Source organism: Capsicum annuum, chromosome 12, assembly GCF_002878395.1.
Source record: "Capsicum annuum cultivar UCD-10X-F1 chromosome 12, UCD10Xv1.1, whole genome shotgun sequence".
NCBI classification, from domain to species: Eukaryota; Viridiplantae; Streptophyta; class Magnoliopsida; order Solanales; family Solanaceae; genus Capsicum; species Capsicum annuum.
In genome coordinates, this window is record NC_061122.1 from 122409891 (window position 1) to 122430780 (window position 20890).

Genomic DNA, 20890 nt, shown 5'->3' on the forward strand with positions numbered 1-20890 from the left:
ATTGAAGCAAGGCTCAAGACAGTGGAACATCAAGTTAATAGATGCACTTTTACAGGAAAGATATTGTTAAAGCATGCATGATCACTCAATATTTACCAAGAATACTGGAACTGGTCTATTGGTGATATTGATTTATGTTGATGATTTACTTATCACAGGTTCTAGCTCACAACTGATACAAGAGGTTAAGACATCTTGAATGATAACTTCAAGATGAAAGATTTAGGTGCACTAAGGTATTTTTAGGGGATAGAAGTATTGAAGTCAAAAGAAAGGATACTCTTGAATCAAAAACAATGTGCTTTGTAGCTTATCTCTGAATTAATATTGAGTGGTGTTACAACCGTATCAGCTCCTCTGGAATTTAATAAACTCACCAGCTTGGAGTATGATGAACAGGTAGGAGATACTAGTGATCCAGTCTTTGAAGATGTGACAGCTTATTAAAGACTAGTGGTAAAACTATTGTACCTCGCTATCACTAGGCCTGACATTTGTTTCGAAGTACAGGTTCTAAGTCAGTTCATGCAATGTCCCAAAGGTTTCACATTGTGATGTTGAACTCAGGCTAGTCAGATATGTAAAAAGCTCACTTGGTCTAGGTGGTTTGATGAAGAGGGATAAGGCAACAGTACCCACAGGCTATTGTAACTCAGACTGGTCATCCTGTCCTAATACCAGAAGATCAGTGACGAGATATGCAATAAAATTAAGAGATTATTTTATCCCTTGGAAATCAAAGAAACAACCAACTGTTAACAAGAGCTCAGCAGAGGCAGATTATAGAAGCATGGTTGCACTAGTAGCAGAGTTGATCTGGCTTGTTGGTTTGCTGAAAGAGCTTAATATCATAGTCACATTACCAATCAAGGTGTTCGGTGACAGTAAAGCAGTTATTCATCGAATAACAAGAAATCCTATGTTTCATGAAAGAACAAAGCATATAGAGTTAGATTATCACTTCATCAGGGAGAGTGTGAAGTCAGGCTTTATTGACACTCAATGCTTGAGCACTAATCTACAGGTAGTAGACATCTTGACAAAAGGATTAGGAGCAGGAAGCATGAGTTTCTGCTTACCAAGCTTGGAATGTTGTAGATTTTCCAACCGCCAGCTTGAGGGGGGGGTTACATGTGCACTGAAGAAATGCAGTTGAACTGAGTTAGTTAGAAAAGAGGCTTACACATGAGTGGCACATGAGATTGTTAGAGTTGGTTAGTGATGCGAGCTGTCATTATATATACACACGGTGTAATGGAGAATTCAATTTCAATGTAGAAAGGCACTTGGCCATGACAATTACTGAATAAGAATTTTTCTCCGTCGTTGCATGTTCATAGATAGCTTGTAATTTCTCATAGATTACAAATTAATAATAATCTTCAAGGAAAAAGAACTGCTTCAACTCCTAATCAAATCTATGTCCAGGAGGTGCATCATTGAGGTACTAAGTGACCAAAATTGGCGCGTGGATTGCAAAAAATTGATTATTATCTCACTGTTTAGCATGTTATTCATAGTTTCATACTACGGGATCACTTGTAGGCTAATTGTGATTCATTAGCTTACTGTTGGGATTTTTTTGTCTAAACTTGCATTTTTTTAAATCTTGAACTGGTAATTAGATATTACTTGAAAAAATTAAATTTCTTACTTATCAAAACAAAGAATAAAACTTAGAAGTATTGTAATTACACCGCATCTAAAGTTGATCACCTTCATCCCTGTTGGATTTAGAATTTTCATCAAGAGAATTCAAAAAATAAAAAAATAGCGACTGGATTTGAACTAAGATTCTCCATGTGATTTTTTGAACTCATAAACTACAGAGTAAACTTCTAATCTTGTGTTCAAGCAATAAATCTATATACTATACTAAATTAAGAAAAAGTATCTGATATATGTACATTATAATTTTGTGCCGAAAGAGTTCGGATTATATATATATGAAAAAGAAATACTAAAAGTTCTAAAAATATTTATCAAATTAAAGACTCAGCGACAGTTAAAAAAACATTTCTTTTTCGATAATATTAGATAAAACATTGAAAATACGATATAATTTGGTCTTTCACTATGGCATACGAACTTTACTGTGGCTAATGACGACCCTCAACTAACACCCATTTATTTTAAGCTGACATATATATATATATGAAAAAGAAATACTAAAAGTGCTAAAAATATTTATCAAATCAAAGACTCAGCGACAGTTAAAAAAACATTTCTTTTCCGATAATATTAGATAAAACATTGAAAATACGATATAATTTGGTCTTTCACTATGGCATACGAACTTTACTGTGGCTAATGACGACCCTCAACTAACACCCGTTTATTTTAAGCTGACATATCATGGACAATTTCAACACAAATCAACTTGCACCCGTTTACTTTCACTCATAGTAAATTTATTTATTTTCTATATCATTATCAAATTAAATTGTAAATTTTAAATTTGTCATCAAATATATGTAAGCAAACTAAGATCTAGCAATCAGTGAACTCTAGAATATTTTTAAAATTGTGCGACAGTCTTTACGCTCCAAATCTTTATTTTTGTCCAATATGTTAGGATTTTTTCAGTTCTATATTATGAAACTTAATTAATTTAATTAAAATTCGACATGATTTAGGAAACTTAAACAATCTAATTAAAATTTGACATGATTTTATAATCGTGTAACTTGATAATTTTCATAAAACATCATAGAACTTTACTTTAATCAAGAAAACATATTTTAATTCATAACGCTCTCTTGAATTATCTTTAGCGGAAGTGATTTAATTTTAAGAAAAACTGATTTCTTTCATTTGTAATGCATTTTTTTTTCACGTTATTTAATAGGAATGAGTGTGAACTGTAGTAGAAAGAGGACTAATTTCTTAAGATTACTTTATACTTTGACTACACATAAAATATGTCTAAGGTATTTTTCTCTTGATATGTAACAATGAATCTATAATAAACTTTTAACCCAAAATAAAAAAAAACAATCTATGATAAACTATTTATAGAAGAAGAATGATTATGCAACATAACGCAAGCATGATGTAAGCATGACATGTGATAGACGTTTTTCATGCATGAATGTGTCAAAGAGGTTATGACACCTCTTCTTGTGTGTCGACACATGGCATCCATGTATACTACTTCAATGATTGGGCAACACATGTCATGCATTCTGACATGTGTCACTCAATACACGTTACAGTTCTACAACAACTATAACAAACTCAGTGTATTGACTGAACGTATTACAGTTCTCAATCACTTTATTATGTATGAATAACTCCGAGTTCTAGTTATAAAATAGAGTTAAAAGGTAAACACAAACACACACATAAAGTATTGTACTTTTTTTGAATTTTATATCTAAATCATTGAATGGTTGAATTTTCTCCCTAAACTATCACTTAATGGTTAACGAAACACACCTCGATGAATATCACATGTTGTGTGTACTAGATTCTCTCTTTTGTTTAAAAACATTGCCACATGGCACTCCACCTACAAAAAATTCCTTCGTAGCAAAATTAAATAAATTAATATTAAGTTAAAAATCATTATCGTATAAATTGATCAATTCCCAATCACAACATGTGACATCTTCTTCTCCATATTCTCAGTGTGGTCTCGTCTCAGAGGAGTTGACATCTTCTACTTGGAAAGAGTGAATATAAATGAATAATTGTATGGAATCTCAGCTTAACTAAGCAAACTCCATTGATTTTATGTAGTAAAGAGAAGAATACAGAAGGAAATTGATCTTGAACAAAGAGAGAAAAACAGAGCAAATAGAGAAACTGCTACATTACCTAAATGAGCTAAGTAAACTGATAAAAGAAAATATCTAACTAGTGCTAGGTATATTTACTAACTGCTAAAATCAAATGATAGTTGTGATAATAAATTTCCAGTTATAAATAGCTTGCACTAACTCCCAATAATCTAAATGCTTAACTAGCTAATTATGTACAAGTAATACATGGCAGTATCAAATATACAATGTTGCATAGCACACTACAATCAAGGTACATCAACATATTTAGATAATTCATTCACACACACCTTAAGATAGGGGCCACAAAGAGATTCATCATCCCTAGCTTGGACACAAATAGGAATGTTGAATTATGTTAAGACCCTTAGTGAGAATATCATCCTACTGCTCCTCAGTACATAAATAAATAATCTCAATAATATTCTGTAAAATATTTTCTCAAATGAAATGGCAATCTATATCAATGTGTTTGGTCTGATCATGAAACACAGAGTTAGCTGCAATCCGCATGGCTGACTTGCTATCACAGTGTACAGGAATAGGTAGTGTTACATCTGTATCTAGTTCTTTAAACAAACCGACAATCTAAATGGCCTCTGCCAAAGTTGAAGCTAAGCTTCTATATTCAGCTTCTACTGAACTGGGAGATATAGTAGGTTGTTATTTTTCTTTCCATGATATAAGTAAGTCACCAAATTTCACCAAGTATCCAGTGACTGACTTTCTAGTTGTAGGATAAGTTGCCCAGTCAGCATTATAAAATGTCTACAACTTTAGAGATGCTGAAGCTAATAGGAAAATTTCAAGACTATGAGACTGTTGATGTATTTAACCACCCTGATAGCTCCATACATATGAGAGGTCTTTGGATTATGCATAATTTGGCTAAGGCATTGAACTGTAAATAAAATATTTGGTCGTGTGATAGTTAGGTACAACAATCTCTCAACCAATCTCTAATATTCACTAGGATCCGATAAAATATTTTTATTGCTGAAACTTGAACCAGTGTGTTCATTAAAGTTCACTGATGTAAGCTTGTGACTCAAGTCAATAGGAGAACCATAAGGTTGAAACTTAAAAGTCCTACATCTGAAATAAGTTTCAAGGAATATTTCCTCTTGTATCTGGTAAATTCAATCCCAAGAAAAAACTTGAGTTCCCCCAAATTCTTAATCTTGAACTTATTATGGATCGTAATTTTTGCTCCTTGAATCAACTGAAGATCAGTCACTATGATGAGCAAATTACCTACATACACTAGTATTATTACCATGCTAATCCCTGTATTTTTTATGAATAATGAATAATCCAATAGACTTTGAGTAAAGCCAAATTCTACAACAGCAGATCTCAACTTGATGTTCCATTATCTTAAAGCTTGCATAAGTCCATAGAGTGATTTAAGCAACTTACAGACTTTGATTCCATCTATGTATTGTGTCTAACCTTGTGGCATTGTCATGTAGACCTCTTCATGTAAGCCACCCATCCTTTTTCTCCTGCTAGTGCTAATACATATCTAACCATAACCATTTTCTCTACAGGTGAAAAGATCTTTTAATAGTCCAACCCATCTTTCTAATTATATTTCTTTGCTATAAGTGTAGCTTTGAACCTCACTAATTTCACTAAGGTTTGATATTTGATCTTATAATCCCATTTAAATCATACAACTCTCTTTCCAGGTGGCAAATACACTACAGTCCATGTTCGGTTGTCTTCGAAGGCCTTAATCTCCAATTACATTTCCCTCACCTATCTAGGATGTTTTGCAGCTTCATAATAAGTTTGAGGTTCAACTTCTCTTATGAGATGACTCAGGTAGCTTTGATATTTCTCATAAATGTACTCATAACTTAGCACATATAACATAGGATACAAACAGGAATTAGCTTCCCTTTTGCTTTACTGAGATTGAACAAAATCCTTGAGCCATAATGGTGGTTTGGTTATTCTTCTTGATTGCCTAGGTAATATGGTAGAACCTGTTATATAAAGAGGCAATGATACTACATCGAGAGGCAATGATACTGCATCACTAGATGGAGGAGTGATCTAATATGGAGGTATTGAAGAGTAATCTAATGAAGCATCAAAATTAGGTGTTGTATCTTCACGCTCAATATTTGTATGCGACATTGCATCTGCAAGCTCAATATATGCTCCATAGTATCGATATCAGAAATATGTATGTCCTCTTGATCATCTATTGATGGAGTAGACTCTTCCTGCAATTCAAACATATCAACAGAAGGATAAATGAACTTTTCAGATACAATAGGACCAAGAGGAAAAATTCTTTCATGAAACACTATATCCCTGCTAATTAACACCCTTCGTTATCCGACATCATTCACCTTATATCCCTTGTATGTCACTGCATAGCCAAGTAATATTGCTTTCAAAAAGCTCTAGCTGAGAACTTGTCTCCTTTTGGTAACATTATCACATAGCATAAACATTGATAACTCTAAAATAGTCTAGCAAAGGTGTCCTTCCATATAACATTTCATAAGGTGATTTATTCCCTAACACAACAGAAGGAACTACATTAATGATATGCATAGCTACTTCAACACAATCTCCCCAAGACTTATATGTAAGTATCACTAAAATTTAATTGTCCTTGTTGTCTCCAATATATGTCTATATCTTCTCTCTACCATACCAATTTTTTGTGGTGTGTAGGGACAGGATCTTTGATACATAATACCAAAATTTTTAAATAAAGCATCACTGGGATGATTGAAAAATTCAGATCCATTGTCAGATTTTAAAACCTTGAGCTTCTTCCTAAATTGAGTTGATACCATCACATGAAAATTCTTAAGTATAGTACTAACATCAGACTTAAGGTGCATTAAGTAAATCCAAGTCCACCTTGTATGATCATCAACCAATATAAGAAAAAATTATATTCCATTATAAGTAGGTGCCTTCTAAGACCCCCAAACATCCATATGCAACAAGTCAAATGAGCTAGATTTTCTACTCACACTAATGGAAAATGGTAGTCTTGTTTGTCTAGCCATGGGACAAATGTTATAATTATTCAAATGAAAAGTACGACTACTACTAATTCTAGTAATCTTTCTCAAGACAGACAGTGGCACATGTCCCATTCCTTAATGCCAAAGCTCAATATGTGGCTTCTCTATCACTACTATAGACTGATTTTTTGTTCATGTATGATCTTTATTATTAGAGTCAAGTATATATTGACCACTTTCCTCTTCACCAATACCATCCGCCTTCCTAGTGAGAAGGTCCTAAAATAGATAAATTTCAAGAAAAAATAATGCACAACAATTAAGTTCTCTGGTCAGTTTGGAAATTGACAACAAGTTGAACTTAAACTCTAGAACACTCAACATATTTTTTATTGAAGCACCTTTGGATAACTAATTATTCTCCCACTTTTGATATTGCAGTTGATTCTCCATTAGGAAGTTGGATTCCCTATATTTCCTACTTTCCTATTGAAGAATCATGTTTCAACAAGTTATGGTTATCAAGTATATGATTAGTTGCACCGGTGTCTATAATCCACTTAAGTTTAACTAATGTTATGTTTAGTGCAAGGGCATTACCTGTTATATTTGCATTAGATTCACTTACAGTAGTCGTATTAAGCATTTCAATGAGCTGAATATATTATTCAGGAGTAAAGAAAGGTTGTGCTACTTGTGTTGAAGTATCCAAAATATTTGGATGGATATGCCTGATAATGTTTGTGTGAATTTTCCCCAAATGGAGCTGGTGGAAGAGAATCTACACTTTTACCTCTAGTGATCATAAGTGCATGCATATTTCCTTTGAAATCTACAAAGAATCCAATCAATTTATAATATTTTTCCTTGACATTCCCTTTCAGGTTACAACAGTCGCAAGTCAAAAGCTTAAGACATTGTTCCCTAAAGTGACCCCTCATGTTGCAAAAATTACAGAACAACACATTGTGTCCTCTCTTCTATCCTTGAGGTGGTCTGTGTCCACCGCCACCTCCTCCCTAATTAGTGTAGAGAGCAGTAGCTTCCAACACATCTCCTCCACCATGACTGCCACTTGCAATGTGCTTTTGACTCTCATCTTGAACTTCCATGGCATACTTTATTCAGTGTTGGTATAGAAACCATCATTAAAATCTGGCTCCTAGATTGACTATATCCATCATTCAACCCCATGAGAAACTGCAACATACATTGTTTCTCTAATTGACAAGTATATGTCTTTGATTTTTCACAAGCACAACATGGAGGTCCAATAATAGAATCATACGTGTCTCATAGGTCTTTCAATTTTAGAAAAATAGGTAGAGACATACATCACTCCCTTCACTAAGGTAACTATCTCCTTATGTAATTGAGAAACAAATGACATACTAACTTTATGAAATCTCTATATTAAATCCTTCCGGATTAAGCATGCATCATATTTAAACAAAATTTCATTCATTAGAGACTTACAAACATTACCAGTAATCCATGACACCCCTAAAGCATCACATCGCTCCCATTGCATATACAGATCGCTCTCATTGCATATACAGATCTGCCACAAAGTCTTTCTTCACAAATGCTCCATTAATAAATCTGAGCTTATTTCTGTTTAATAATGCCAAACACATAGCCCTACTCCGAAGAGAGTAATTTTCTATTCCTACAAGTTGAATTTTGAGTTGCACTGCTTCGAGAACATCTCCAGCAAATGATTCAAAAGATGATTATGATCCGTCACCTTTATCCTTGAATACTTTGATTTTGAAGTATCGATCTCAATTTCTACATTCAACATTGATATACATAAAGTCAGACCTCTCAACTTCCTTCACTTCTTTGAGAAAATCCTTAGATCCAGTCAATTACAACAATAACTAGAAAATTCAAGCTCTGATACTTCTATCTCTGATAATTCTATCTCTGATACCACAAAAAATTGTACGAAATCTCATCTTAACTGAGCAAACTCTATTGTTTTCATGTAGTAAAGAGAAGAATGCAGAAGAAAATTGATCATGAACAAATAGAAAAAAAGAAAGTAAAGAGAGAAATTGCTACATTGCCTAAATGAGCAAAATAATGTGATAAAAGAAAATATCTAACTAGTGCTAGGTATATATACTAACTACTACAACCAAATGAAAGCTATGATAACTAATTGCCAGTTATAAACAGCTTGCACTAACTCTCTCTAATCTTGTACAAGTAATACATAGCTATATCAAATGTATAATGGTGCATTGCGTACTACAATCAAGGCACGTCAACATATTTAGATAGTTCTTTCACAATAGAGTTTTATAGAAATCAATTGAAAAATATATAACACATAAATTAAATGAATAATGTGTCAGCTAATAGAACTGTTATACAGATGAAGATTTTAAATTAAATGAATAATGTGTCAGCTAATAGAACTGTTATACAAATGAAGATTTTATGATGAAACACACCTAAAAGCATTTATAAACATATACTTGATCTAATCAGCATCAACGTTAACATGTTTCACTAACTATTTGATAGTAGATCATGTAGGAAAGTCAAAAATGAGATATTTACGTATCTTTTGACCTTTAACTTCATGAAATAATCACTTAATCTCCTATTTTCATCAAAGTGAGAAGTTACCTGATTGCCTTAAGAAATTTCCTATAAAGTTTGATCAAAATTCTTAATAGCATTCATATACAATATTGTGGGCCTTACTAGGATATAGCTAGTGCCTAATTGTATCTTATATAACTGTGAACACAGCTTATGCCTAATTGTATTGTATATATCTGCGAACATAGCCTACGTTGATAATAAAAAGAAAACGAGGTTATATTTGAAGCAGACTTCACTCCGTCGATATTTCTGCTTCTCTTCTATTTTTTGTGATTTTACTATATCACTCTTAATTAATTATTATATGACATTTACATATTAGAAAATTAATAATATTTAATAAAAAAATAAAATAGATATTTATGATATGTCGGTTTCAGCTGCTTCAACTGTAATTTTGCTATATCACTCCTAATTAATTATTATAAGTCATCTAAATATTAATAATTAATAATATTTAATAAAAAGATAAAATAAACACAAGATGATAAATTGACTCTTGATGTTTTGAATTAATTTAACATCTTATATGAGGTCCACTTAAATTTTTTTCATAAGTATTTTTTATAGCAATTTTGCAATATCCTTCTAATTAGTTATTATGAGTCATTTAAGACATGCCTACTTCACTACTTCAATCGTGATATCTGGTTGACCCTCAAAATTATATCAGCGTTGTTTAAATTGAAATAGAAGAAAAATTATTATAAATCATAATAATTAAAAATTTAAATTATTTTAAAAATATAATTGATTATCAATGCCACAAAAGTTTGAACAGAAAAAATATTATAAATTAACTAACAACTTAAAATAGTAAATTACAATGTCAAAAAAGTATTATAAATTACAATAGTTAATAACTTAAAATATCTAAAAAAAAATAATCTGTTATATATTTCAAAAAATATATTATTTAAAAATTACATAAAAAGTATTATAAATTACAATAGTTAACAATTTAAAATATTTAAAAAATAATTAATTTATTATATATTTCAAAAAAATACATAAAAAATATATTAATCATAATAATTAAAAACTTAAAAAATATAAAATATTTGGTCGAATCTTGAAATTTTACGAGTATCATATTAACAACTTAATTAAAATATTATTATTCAAATTTTATTAATCTAAATATAATAATATATACCTAACTGTGAATCTATCAACTAAACAAATAAAAACTTTAATTAAATGATAAAATTACACATAACATAAAAATTTTAAATATTAATATTGAGTCCGAATGTGGCACGGCAATTGGCATAGCCAACTAGTTAAATTAAAAGTAACCGTTTTTATCCCTTCAAACCCAATCTGTATGGCGATATTCCATGCATATTTGTCACGTTGTGTACATCTGCACTATTGCTAGTGCGTTCTTTCTCGCATTATTTTATACAACGGCGTATTCCCACAGCCCAATTATCTCATGATATAAATGTAAAGGTTCATTTAATTACGTGTTTGAGAGTCCCTGTATTATATTTCTCTCTTTTCACTTTTCACTTTTGGTGTCCCGTCCTATACTTTATTTGAATTTAAGTGTCTATTTAAGTGGTAGTTTCTCATGATATGATATGATTATTAAGGAAATCATATTTGTTTGGATTGTTTTCAGGCAAAACTTATCGACAAGTCTCTCAACTTTGCACCATCTTTCACTTTGTCACTTCAAATGAACAAAGTTCACTTTAGGCAGCTCATGGGTGTGTCATTTTGACACTTTTTTTACAATCTGCTCCTATTATAAAGTGTGTGTAATACACACGTTGATGACATGACATAATGGCCAATTAAAAAAAAAGACAAGTGGCATTGTTGTGTGAAATAATGATTTAGAATAAATTATAATTAAAAACTAATAATTTTTAAAAAGAAATCCTTATACCTCTTTCTTCCCCCTTTTGGCCGGTTCTCATTTTTCGGCTCCGATGCCCTCCCCCTCTAATTTTTTTTCTTTCGTTTTGATTAATTTAATTGAAGAAAAATGTCAAAACTGATTCTCTTCTTATGTTTCCATCAATTTTATTCTTGAATCTTGCAAAAGACAAGTACAATTTGGTGAAGGGGTTTCTTGTGTTTGAATATTTTATTGTCTTTATACAAAACAACATTCAAGAAATTGCTTATGGTCAGCACACGATTAATGTGAGATTTTATGGAACATGAGGTCATTTTAACCAAAAAAATTAAAAATAAATCAAATCCTTGGAATGTTACAATCAGGTTGAAGAATTTATGAAATTCTGGCGATGCAGAATTTTTGCTTTCTTGAAAATTTTCAAGATCCCATTAAAGAGTTTCAATAATTGCTTGAAGTTCTAACTTCTCATTACTTGAAGAATTTGAATATGGGAATTTTCCAGTTTAGTCGGAGCTAAAATTTTGATGGAGAAGTGAAGAAAATGGTGATATCGGCGAATATATGTCCAAAGGTTAAACAATTATATCATCAATGGCAATGGTGATGATGATTCTGGTGGATTAATGGTGTGAGGAGATTCAAAAATGGTGATAAAGAATAAGGGCAAAAAAATAAAGATGAAGCATATTTTTTTAATTATTTTCGGATAAATACGAACTTTTATGCGCTGAACTCGAGTGTGTCACGCTCTCCATGCCATGTCAGCTAAAAGTGTCAAAATGACACAGTTTGTGGCTAGTTTAGGTGTCTAAAATGAACATAATCAACTTAAGTTGTCAAAGTGAAAGATCATGCAAAGTTGAGGTGTTTATCGATGGATTTGGCCTTTCTAAAAGGTATGGTATGGTATGGTATCTTTTCATGATTTGGTAACCATGAAATTCCTCAATTTTTAGCATCACCGATTTGGTGGTATCCCATGATTTTCTTTTTTTTTCGATTATGCCCTTACTTAATATTTTTTAATTCTATTTTACCCTTTATCCTATATTACTTCTAACCCTATGTTTTTATTTTTACATTTTTCCTATGCATTGTTCTCCTCTGCATTCTTCAAATTACAAAAATGTATATTAGAACAACATGTTAATTAGCATATTAATATCATTGTGTTGAATTTAAATCTTGGCAGCTTTGAAAGAATATTTCATGAACTACTTATGTCCACTGTTGTGCTGGAAAAATGACATCTTAATCTTATTCTTAAGATGGTAGGTGACATAATGTACTTCACAAAAGCGTTTTGGATGAATCGTTTTCTTTTCTTTTAGTATGTAATATGTACAACTTCTGCAAACTAGTTTTGGATAAATCTATTAGTAATTATTTGTTCTTTTGTTGAGCATAGTTGAAACTATTCTTTCAGAAAAGTGTGTATTTGCTGAATTTATGATAGTTGAGATGATTTGTGATAAATTTATAGAAAGAATATTATTTTATTAATAATTATTGATAAATTTATAATTTATAATAATTAGGGGTATTTTAGTAAAATTACCTATTACGTTACAGTACCATACCATCAAACCAAACGAAAAATCTATTATTAAACAGCAGTGAATGATATAGTCTATCCAAACATTGTACTGTACTATACTATACAGTATCATACCATACCATATTGTACTGTACATTATGAAACCATGGCAAACCACCATCCAAACAGAGTATAAGTTGATTCAGTGTGTTACCTTGCTTAAGTCTACACTATCAGGTAAACTTAACTTGCTATTGTAGGTTACCTAATTTTTTTTTTAATTATTATGTAAATAATCAGATAACCTGCAATAGCTGATCAAGGTAACTGATAGCGTAGAATATTTTGTGCACTAACGATCCACAGAACTTAAACTCTAATTTCAAAATACTGTAAAATTCACAAATTAGTAACAATCCTTTCTATTGCATTTAACTAAACGACAGCCAAATAAGGAGTATGTAAATGAGGAGAAGCAGGGTCAACAAAGTAAAAAAGATTGGGAATAATGAAAAGGATGCAGATAAAGTAGAGAAAGTAATAGCTGAAGAAAGCCAAGCAAGTTCACAATAATAGATTGAAGATAGGGGTAATGAAGATGGCAATGATGACTTAAAGGAGCATGACAATGAAAAGGAAGAAAAATCTACAAAGGCTTTGCAGCTGATGGCTTTAAAGGATAGAGATGACGCAGAAAAGGTAATAGAAAATGTGTTACCTTTACCAATCCATGTTGAAAATCATATTCCATGCAGTAATAAGGAGAAACATAAGTTGGATAAGGTAGATTTGAGTAAAAATTAATCAGGTAGGATTTGAAGGGAATTTATCATCAAAACAGATAGAAAAACTGAAGCTGACTCAGGGCATACAGAAAAAGAAGGAGAAATGAGGTAAAGCTTCTACAGTGCAGACAAGAAATTCAACCAAGAATAAGTCTAAATGAATGCTTTAGTATGGAATATTAGATCATAAATATGCAGAAAGCATTCACTAGGCTTATTACTTTGCAAAAAAAAAAACAATTTTCCTTAATAGGATTATTGGAACCTTTTCAAGAAAACCACACCATTGAGGAATATAAAAGAAGAATGGGAATGCATCTTGCAGTGGCTAGTTTATCAGGGAAAATCTGGGCATTCATTGAAAAGGCATGAAGTATAGTATGCTAACAGACGAAGAACAGCAGATGACCATTAAGTTGGTGAAACCAAAAACATGTATTACTATTGTAGTTTCATTGGTTTATGCAAAATACACACAAGGTGAGAGGCTTCAGTTATGGGGATCCTTGGAAGATTTGGCACAAATAACTCAAGATCTTTGGGTTGTAGCTGGGGATTTCAATGTAATAGAAAGTGATGAAGAGAAGTTGGGAGGGTTACCAGTTACAGTGAATGAAATAGAAGATTTCATACATTGTATCAATCTTTGCCACTTGGAGGATCTAGGATTCAAGGGAAGCAAATATACTTGGTGGAATGAGAGGACTGATGATGAATGTATATTCAAGAGATTGGATAGAGTATTATGTAATTATAAATTTCGGGATCTTTTTCCAAGATTGGAGGTGGAGCATTTGTGGAGGAGTGGTTCTGATCATACACCTCTTAAGGTCCATGTTAACACTATTAAGGAGAAAATTCATAAACCTTTCAGGTTTTTGAATATGTGGCTGAAAGAGAAGCCATGTCCCGAAGTGGTAAGAGAAAACTAGAACACTAAGGTGATACGAACCCTTTTATTATGTTTCATCATAAGCTTAAAAGGGTTAAGAATGTACTGACAATATGGAGTAGAAAATATTTTGGTAACATCTTCTAGGAAATTATTACTCTGGAAGAAGTTCTCAAGGTTAGGGAGCCACAATTTGAAGAAAATCCTACTGGGCAGATGTAACGCCCCAAAATTTCCATCTCGAGATGTCACACGGTGCTTAGGGCTACACGTAGCCCCAAGCTAACCCTCGGAGCTAGACACTACCTCAAGGAACTCAATTCAACAATAGTCATGCATAATAAAGAGATATATCACATCGATTTCAAGAGAGATACTAGAGAATACTAAACTATACAACCAAAATATATATTGAATATCTGTACATACCATCTCTCTAGTCTGACAAAGCCTCTATATATCAAAATCAAGGAGCCTTTGGGACAAATCCCCAACTGACTCAACAGTACTGAAAGCTATAACAACAAAAGATATCATGAAAATATAGACACGGTCCTCGAACCATGAGGACTCACCACTGAGAAAACGTAGTGAGGCACCCGAATATCGCTAACACGGCTGCGGCAGAGTACCTGAACCTACATTACGAGAAAATGCAGCCCATAGAAAAATATGTGGGTTAGCACTTTGGAATGTACTAAGTATGTGGAGGTGCATGCAATAATGTAAATATCATCATCAATTTCATGAAAATATGCATATGTATAATGATGGCTCACTTGGCTTGAGTTAGATTGAAACATATTTTTCATGATCTCATAGTAAATAAATCATATGATAAAAACCTTATAAATCATCATAAACAACTCAACTCTTCACCTCAAGACTCGGAGTGACTCGGTAATTCAAGAAACTCAACTCTTATGGACATCGGAGGTTCTTATAACTGACATAAACCATGTGATCTACATGAAGTTCAACATTTTTCCCTTCTAAGAAGAGAACCCCATATTGGCGAGAGCGTCGTACTCTTTCCAGGGAGTACAACTTCAATTTAGTGATCACAATCTCATACTTGGCCTCTGGCCCAAAAATATCAATACCAATCCTACGGTGGCACGTAGTTTCAAGGGAAATATCACATTTCCTGCTTGGTGCTAAATACTACTCCCATACACAAGCTCAGAACACGTTAGGAAATCCACCACAAACATCACAAGGGTCTATCATGAAGATCAAATCAAATCTCTTTCTCATTTATCAAATCATAATCAATTTGTGGATTCCTAACTCGACTCAAATCAAATTAATCTTTCTCAATATCAAAATGTATCAATTCATTAAATCATGGAACTTTGAGAAAATATCAAGACTCATTGTAACAACTCAATCTCATGAATCAATATACTCAATAATTCAATTTGTCATAAGGAAGATTAAAGCTTGACACATATCTTGAAAGCACTTGAAATATCAACTCATGGTAGAAATATGAAATTCACAATATTAAATATCAAGTCATAACTTGGGAATAGTAAAATAATCATGTATAACAAAGCTTGAACAATTTATATTCTCATAGTCTCATAATGAAGTAATTTAGGAATAAACCCACTTGGAAAATCATATAAATCTATAATAGAAATCAAAGATTTGGGCACAAGAACGAAAGAATTGCTCTTGTTCAAAACCCCATATACCTTAATCTTTGAAATTGGATGAATTCTAGTGCTTGAGACTCTATCCGCACTTGTAATAAATGATTCTCGAATCCCACACTATGATGAACTTGGTTCTTGAAGAAATCTTGAAGATTTATGGATGATTTTTGGAAGATTAATGTTCTTGAATGAAACCCTAAATATATTTTCTTAAGAGAATTGGAAGAGAAAATGAAGAAATCAGGGTTAGGATGGGGATTCTCATATATATAGGGGCCTCCAAAAGATGGAAAAAGACCAAAATACCCTTACAAAAATGTCCTCTAATTGCTGAAAAGAATAGCTGACGACATTTGTGACAAGTCGTCAGACTTGTGACAAGTCGTCACAAAATCTCATCACAAAAGGGTGGAATTTGTGATTTTCTGCTTAAGGTGACGACATTTTGCAATAAGCCGTCAGACTTGTGACAAGTTGTCACAGAATGTCGTCACACAGTTTTCAGGCTGACGTGCTGGAGTAAATAGGTATAACTTTTTGCTCCGATATCGAATTTGGGTGAAATTGGTACCATTGGATAGCTAATTCAATTGTCTATCTATTCGTGGGTCATGAGCTCAAAATTTATTAGTGTAACAATATATATATGCTCATTTGAAGTTGACTATGCCAAAATTCTTCTCAAGAATTCAATCGGTAAGGGATGTTTTGATTCACCTAATCGCTAGGACATCTTTGAGGCCTTAATACACATCACCCTTAATCAGAAAACAACCAAAGCACTATAATTTATTTCTCATAAGCTTGAATCATGGTGGAACTATTGGTTAGAGTTCTCAGGGTATTACAGCAGAATAGACAAAATTTATTTAAAACTCAGGCAGAGTTGAATTTGCAATTAAAGAGGAAAGAAGACTTTTGGAAACATAAGGCTGGCATGGATTGGTTTAAAGATGGGGAGAAGAACACAAAGTTCTTTCACACAGTGGTAAAAGGGAGAAGAACCAGGCTTAAGGTTTCCAGAATTTAGAATATTGAGGGAGAGTGGATAGAGGATCAACAGCAAATAGCACAAGAAGCAGTGAATTTCTTTCTGGGACAAAATTTTTTGACACTTTTACCGAGGTTTCTTAATTTATCCATAGTATAAATCAAACTAAAAAATATTCAAAATACACAAAAAGTAATAAAAATAAATATTCAACAATTAATACACTAATTATAAATTAAAAGTAAGAGATGGAACGACAATACCAAATTTTGAAAGTATCCGAAGGTTGCGACTTTAGAAACTTTCACTCGTACTTAGTAATCGCAAAATTAAAAAAATTAAAGTGAGCACTTTAGAATTTAAATATATAGAATATTTGAGAATTGAGAAATGAGATTTGAGAGAGAATGAGATTTGAGACTTGAGAGGATGAAAAATTGTGTGGAAAATGATTTGAAAGTGTAGGGTATTTATAGAATTTTTTTTGGGATTAAAAAATGATTTTAATAAATAAATAAATAAATGGGCTTATCCGAGCTGGGCCGAGCCGATTAACCAGCGGGCCTTAACCGGGTTGAGTCCGGCCCGGGTTAACCGGGCACAAATTCAAAACCCAATCAAACCGGGATCCGGGCCCTTCAAACCCTTGGGCTTACTGAGCCGGATCAAACCGGTCCGGTTTCCTTTAGTGGGCCAGTTCGGACCGATTAAAATCGGCCCATTTGACACCCATATAATAATAACATACTTTGTCAGTATAGTGCTACAAAGTGAGGTTTGGAGAAGGTAGAGTATATGCAAATCATACTTCTACCTTAGAGGTGAGGTAGATAGGTTATTTCAGATAGTCCCTCGGCTTAATACAGAAAACAATCTAGAAAAAAGAAATAATAAAAGTACAAGAGACAATAGAAGTAACAAAACACCAAGTTGGACATCATTCCTCGAAAAATTATATTTTGTATATAAAAAATTGTATCAAATATATCGGTGACAGTACTTTTTGTATATAACATTAATAAATTTCGAATGTCCTTAAAATATTTTTGATTTATACATATTTCAAGGTTGGACCAAAGACAAGTTTGTGTCGATGTTTGTTTGGTATAAAAGGTAAAATGGGGAAGTTAAAACCTAGACCACAATCAATTAACAGCTGAATCTTCTAATTAATTTCATGAATTTAAGTTTTGTGTATTATCAGTGTAGAAAATATTCTACACTATTAGATAAACTTGACTAATTATTACAGATTATTTATTTATTTATTTATTAATTTTTATATAAATAATCAAATAACCTATAATAGCAGATCAAAATAACTAATTGTGTAGAATATTTTCTGCCCTAACAATTCATAGAACTTGAACTCTAATTTCAAAATGCTGTAAGAGTCGCAAATTAGTAACAACCCATTTCTTTTGCATTTGACTAAACGACAACCAAATAAAAAAAAGAATAATAGGCAGTGTTTTGATTGACTTTGAAATTCTTACACTTTTAGTGCCATTAACTCAACCGAAAATTCTGGAGAGACTCCAAGTTTCAACTAGGGTTGTTGGCATCATTTTTGTCTTCTTACGTTTATATTGGCAATGTATTGCCCCAATGAAAATAATTGTTTAATTTTCTTTTCCTAAGTGTACCCGTGAATAGGGCCGGATATAAAATATCAAAAATTAAATTAAAAAATTTGATAATTAATTTTTGATAATTTGGTAATTGATATGATATTTAAAAGTAAAAATTAAATATTTCGGTATTCAAAATAAGTTTGGTACAAGATATTAATATCTTTGGGTATTCAGTATTTACTGAATATCGACTTATTATATACGTATGTATCTAATTCGATTTATCTAACTAACCCAATAGACAATAATATTGAACCTTTGATAATATATTTGTAAAAAATACAAAAAAGAATACTAAATAGGATTTTTATTAAATATACTTTTTAAAGTTTAAACGTAATTTGCACATCTTCAATTTTAATATGGTATTACCAAATACCGTAACAAAGCAAAGTTAAATTTACCAATTACTAAATTATCGAATCGATATTTAAAAATACGGTATATAGTATTTACTCTCAAATATCAATTATCAAATTATCAAATTCAAACTTTAAAAATACGAATCAAATACCAAACGTCCACTCCTACTCATAAAGCATCTCTCCCGGTGAAAGATGTTCTACTTTGTTGATTCAACTCATTTTCTTCGTAATAAAATTTGCTATTCAACAGCTTAGCAATAAAATACAGTAAATGCACTAACATATAGAATCTTCTTAATCCACACACACAAAAAAAATTATTATCACTCTTTCACATAGAAATGTTTTACACCGTTCGCTTTTACTTATAATTATTTAATTTTTTAATTTTAATTTTCATTTTTGCTAGTTAGTTTTGGCAAATCAACAAAAGATATAAAAAAAATTATGTTTTATCCTTAGTGTTAATTACTTATTCTTTAAATTATTTTTTAATATCTATTACTAAACAATAATTAATAGGAAAAATATAATAAATTTATTATATCAATTATTATTTTCTTAATGAATGTGACATGTCAAAAAATAATAGAAAAACAAAATAAAAAGAGTATATACTAACGGTTTAATTGTCTGTCACTATTATTTTCTGGAATGTCAACGATATAATATTTGCCCTGCATAGTTCTGAATGCATCAAATAAATATATTGATGTATATAATCTTCTCAATCCACAAGAATGAAACATTTGTCACTCTTTCACATGGAGAACTGTTTCTTACTATGGGTTTTGTATTTTATTTGCTAGATTACAAAAGACATTTTCAATGAAATAACTGTGAATATACGTTTAAAGTTGTTGGGGGCTCAACCAATCCAAAGACTTATATTATTGTAGACATTGAAAATTTGTGAACTTTAAAAGAAGAATTCAATTTCTGTTAGAGTTTTAAAATTGGTGCTCTTCAAGAAAATTCAAATTCTATTAGAGTTCTTGAAAGCTACTCTATGCTAAATCCTGAATCATGTCTATATAAAAGGCAAATATCTGTTTAAAAGACATCTTCAAAATCCCAATAAATTTATGGGATATGTACAGATCAAAAAATTTTCTTCTTGATAATCAAATAAATCAAGAAGATCCTAAAAACCTCGTTTCATGGAGATCAAATTCAAATATTTCTCCCTTCGAGAAATACGCTACTGACAACCCTTGAATTATGGAGAAATCAAGATAGAAGAATCAACAGAATCAAGGCGTTTATCAATAAAATTATTGTTTTTTCATATTTTTATTTGTGGTTGAAGTTTATTTTTCATGAATTAAATTATGTTGCAAACAAACTGGCACGCCCATGGGACCAAATCTTCCCTTTATCTCTTCTCTCTTAAATCATATATGTAAATCTGTAGCCGAAAGGCGTAATGATGGAAGCTCTATGGGTACTTCAAGACTCGTCTTTGAGTTTCATCAAGTCTACATGCCGACAAGCCTTGAATTGGGGGCATTTGTAGACATCAAAAATTTGTGAACTCTACAAAAAGAATTTAATTTCTGTTAGAGTTCTAAAATTGGTGGGACTCTTCAAGAAAAATTCAAATTCTATTAGAGTTCTTGGAAGCTACTCTATCCTAAACTCTGAATTATGCCTATGTAAAGGGGCAAATATCCCTTTAAAGAGGCATCTTCAAAGTCCTTATTAATTTATGAGATATTTATAGATCAAAACTCTTTCTTCTTGATAATCAAATAC